At 38.8% G+C, this 5,000-nt stretch overlaps 1 protein-coding gene across 2 annotated transcripts in view; it reads left to right on the forward strand.

The window, feature by feature from the left end:
• The first annotated feature begins 3,781 nt into the window (after positions 1-3,781).
• Positions 3,782-5,000, forward strand: part of LOC144450336 (uncharacterized) — a 4,861-nt gene continuing 3,642 nt past the window's right edge. The window contains exon 1 of one of the 2 annotated variants that reach the window (XM_078140935.1): positions 3,782-3,795. The gene's annotated coding sequence lies outside the window, so the exon portion shown is untranslated. Of the gene's footprint in view, positions 3,796-4,951 lie in introns of those variants that run through there. The other variant, XM_078140934.1, reaches the window with a different exon arrangement.

Consider the following 5,000-nt stretch of genomic DNA (forward strand, 5'->3'; position numbering starts at 1 on the left):
TGCATGTGTCTAATTGCCTCCGTGTAGACAATGTATCAGCAATGTAGTCACACCTATTTTGACAGGCCTGAAGCTAGAACTCTTTAACAATACAGTGATGTGATTCCTGAGACCTGATAGAGATATGCCACACAGATTTCCTATCACAGGAATATGTATACAGACCTGTTTCAGAGGGTGGGGGGGGGGGGTTAATGTGATAGAATAGTCTGCTAAAAGATTTGTACACCTCTGAAGTAGTAATTTAAAATGGGATGTAGTTATGGAGAAGGAATATGACTGGCTACATTACCTGCTTCGTTGCCATAGAAACAACCCATGAAAACAGCAAAACAGGCGAGAGGCAACATCTTAGCAATGTTTACTCACTAAAATATAAGAACAGAAAAAATGGCGATCGGAAATTTTTACTATTTGAATGTGAAATTTGAATGTGTATCGTCTATACTATAGCAATTTATGCTATGACTTCGTGTAGGCTTTGAAAATACATTCGATTACAAAATCACCCAAGTTACCCTCCGTAGTCCAGTGACCGTACATAACCTCTGACTCGCTAACATGATCTTTAGTATATGGTACGTGAATGTATACTGACCGTGAGCCCCAGACGTGAGCGTTGTATAAATTGTTAATTTTGATCACACTAGTTAGAGTATCTACTAAGTATTTCAACAGTTGTTCCATATTTAAGATAACCTTTTAACATTATCCTACATGACGTCACTGAATAACGATCTAAATATATCAAGATTATTTCTCCTTGGAATGTAGTTGCATGGGTTGTATGTAGTATACTGTATCTATTCTAGGGTGTTTCTGTCATGTCTGAGTTAACGTTTGGAATATTAACAAACATAAAGCTCGTTATCTAGTTAGAGGAAGACATTTAGAATGTTCAAAATGCTACATGAAACGATGACAATTATGATAAGGGTGGGTGCTGAAGAATCGGGTGGGTGGGATGGAGTATCTCGTATAAAGGAGTGACAATGTCCTTACCTGACAAAACGTTCACTTGGCAAACGCTGTACTAATATCTCTAGTATGTGTATATCGAGTGTTATTTAAAATGAGGTCACGTTACTTCACGTCATATCGTATTATAAAAGAAGCCGTCAGTATTTACAACTGAAGATGACCAGGGGAAGAAGGGAGGACTCATATTATTTTAGGGAGGGTCATATTTTAGAATGTAGTATATAGGTTAGGGTCATGTTTTGATTACATTCTTTGTATTATCAAACTGTGCATTCAATATTTTGTAATTTTTAGCTTCTAACCACTGTGACATTCCACCTCTATTGGTATCATTGCTGTTGTTGAAACGCTATATTCATACTGGTTTGGTAGTAAATCCATGAATGTATCAATAACTCTACAATCCGATGTCGTTGAAGAACGTACTGACCTTGAGCTCTGTCGGCCCAAATTTCGCCAATGATAGTTTGTCTCGACCTTGCTATATTATCGTGTATCAAAATGGCGACAAATTCCTTATCTGAGCAGACGACATACCCTTGGCAATCAATATGATGTTATTAACATGCGTCCCTAAGCTCTGATTGTAATGACGTCATCCCGTGTATGGCGAGTTACATGTATTGGGTTAGAAACGGCCGAATTATGTAGAGGGGATATATGAACGAACTTCAACTACCTTACACGGCATAGCTATATAAAGTGATTAGTCAAAGTTGGAAGGGGTGTGTGGGGGTGGGGGTGTGAGTGTGTGTATGTGTGCGTGCGTGTGTGTACTCTAAATAACCGTGTATGGCATCACAATTCACTCACCTCTCCATCCCCTCCCCAACATAAAATGACCGTCCCTTACCCAGTGCAATTCAATATAACGTTCACATCAACAACGTGACCTCATTGCAATCAACTCTCAGGGACATACCGTCACACTGTCAAGTAAACGCTGCCTTGTCAGGTAAGCAGTTTGTCATTATTTTCACCAAAAGGTCCCTAACGTAAATATGATCTGACCTTTCACCCACAAGTCATCATGAACATGGATATGCTATGTAATGTTTACCATATACGAACTAAAAGCAAGTAGTAAACATTCTCCATTCGCTTGTAAACTGTAGGCATGTATCTGTCCACAGCCGTTAAACATTGTACAAATATGAGTTTGTAATTTACAGAGGGGAGGGTTGTGTAACGAGCTATTGAAATTAATGGATGGCTAGAAAGAGAACTATGCAATACAAGTACATGTGTCTCATGCATATCATTAAAAGATGCCAGGGTCATGTTAACGTTCACTGCATACAAGTAAGCATAATAACTACAGAGGTCACAATAACCTCAGACAACTAGAACTTCTACTTATGAGAGCAATAATCCATAAAATTGAGTGTATCTAAAATTACGAATAACTGTTGACTTACCACTTACTATTAATTACAATAGAGTGATTATGGGCATCCCAAGGTCGATACACAGGGTTCAAACAAGGTCATCGAACTGCGGAGGCCTTCGAGTGATTTTGCCGACGACTGTGTTTATTAAACTGTGGACCTACCTACATACCTATCTACCAGCCTGCCTGTCTGTCTGTCTGTCTGTCTGTCTGTCTGTCTGTCTGTCTGTCTGTCTGTCTGTCTGTCTGTCTGTCTGTCTGTCTGTCTGTCTGTCTGTCTGTCTGTCTGCCTGCCTGCCTGCCTGCCTGCCTGCCTGCCTGCCTGCCTGCCTGCCTGCCTGCCTATCTATCTATCTATCTATCTATCTATCTATCTATCTATCTATCTATCTATCTATCTATCTATCTATCTATCTATCTATCTATCTATCTATCTATATCTATATCTATCTATATCTATCTATCTATCTATCTATCTATCTATCTATCTATCTATCTATCTATCTCTATCTATCTATCTATCTATCTATCTATCTATCTATCTATCTATCATATATAATTTCTACATCATAAATACATAACGAAGAGAACTATTGAGAATAACTATAATAATATCAACAAGATGAAAAATCGGGAAAAATAATAACGTTTTGACTCATATTGTGAGCACTGCAAAACCAGTGACGTAGACATGGGTTATCGTGACGTAGGCATGGGTTATCGTGACGTAGGCATGGGTTATCGTGACGTAGACATGGGCTATCGTGACGTAGGCATGGGTTATCGTGACGTAGACGTGGGTTATCGTGACGTAGGCATGGGTTATCGTGACGTAGGCATGGGTTATCGTGACGTAGACATGGGTTATCGTGACGTACACATGGGTTATCGTGACGTAGACATGGGTTATCGTGACGTAGGCGTGGGTTATCGTGACGTAGGCATGGGTTATCGTGACGTAGGCATGGGTTATCGTGACGTAGACGTGGGTTATCGTGACGTAGACATGGGTTATCGTGACGTAGGCATGGGTTATCGTGACGTAGGCATGGGTTATCGTGACGTAGACATGGGTTATCGTGACGTAGACATGGGTTATCGTGACGTAGACGTGGGTTATCGTGACGTATACAATCCATATTTTCCGTTCAAAGACAATATCTTGGTTTGTGCATGATATGATATGGAGTATATTAAATCACTTATAAGGTAAACTAAAGTAACAATAATTTTTAGTGAATATTTTCTCGTTGCCTTCTTTACAAATTCCCAATTCAAGGCCACAGCATGCTTATATAACAGTGTCTTAAGTTCTGTTATTTTTTCTCTCTCTCCTTTAGAACCTGAGTGTGCATACATCGATATGATGTTGACTGCCGTATTCTTAGCTGTCCTTTTTGGATGTTTCCATGGCAATGAAGCAGGTGATATATCAGCTATATTGTTTCTACATATCTATACCAAATTTGAATACTAACTTCAAAGGGTAGGGGTGTAAGCAATGTAGGGACAAAACCTTCCGATACTCCATCTATATCAAACAAAATTTCTCTCCTGTAACTTGTCCTATGTATATATTTTCATAGCTATTTAATTTTTTTCACTGCCCTCTTTATACTTTGTCATGTATTCATTTGTAAATTTTGTTTACAGTGTCTAAGGAGACAGACTTGATTAGCAAAGTAGCTATTGCTGATCTCATTTTACCTACCTCAAAACATGTATTATTTTATTTTGTCTACAAATGTAAAATTTAATAAGTAGGTAATAAAGAAGAAGAAGATGTATACTCATTCATAATTCATATGAATTCGATCGAATTCACAAAACGTCACGTGTATCTAGTTCTACAGTCGATAAACCAACCCTATGGCTGATTTGATTACATTCTCTTACTGCTGCATCTCGACCGGTTTTCCCTCACCTTCCCCCCTCTCTCTCTCTCTCTCTCTCTCTCTCTCTCTCTCTCTCTCTCTCTCTCTCTCTCTCTCTCTCTCTCTCTCTCTCTCTCTCTCTCTCTCTCTCTCTCTCTCTCTCTCTCTCTCTCTCTCTCTCTCTCTCTCTCTCTCTCTCTCTCACACACACACACACACACACACACACTCAAATTGAATACGGTGTCACATTTATTGTCCTAGTAAGGGTCCAGCGTTCAATCCTGTGACTATTCAGATATTCATATGCACTAAATGAACAATGAATATTAATGACTATGTTAGAGAAAGTTGAAAGCTGTTATATTTCCATTTGTACACGTTTACTGACTCCCAAGATGCAACACTGTGCAACAGCTTGGACTACAAATGTGCAACAACAATAATCTCTTTTATGTTTCTTGACAACCTTGCAAATTCATCTGACGTGAGATCATGCAATCACGACGTACCAGAACCCAATTAACAAAATGCCTTGAATTCTGGGAGTAGTGTTCCCCATCTCCTTGTTAATTAAATTCTGTATTCTGTTTTTCTATTCTAGAAATATCCATAATTGAAGACAGTCTATCCATTGAAAACTTGGGTGGTTTACGCATTCATACACGGTACACTGATCAATGTACCTTTTCGCTAACATTAAAGAACAGTATATCTAACACTGATAGCGTTTATTATATTTCTGCCTATCTCGC

This window comes from Glandiceps talaboti, chromosome 19 (assembly GCF_964340395.1).
Source record: "Glandiceps talaboti chromosome 19, keGlaTala1.1, whole genome shotgun sequence".
Taxonomy (NCBI): domain Eukaryota; kingdom Metazoa; phylum Hemichordata; class Enteropneusta; family Spengelidae; genus Glandiceps; species Glandiceps talaboti.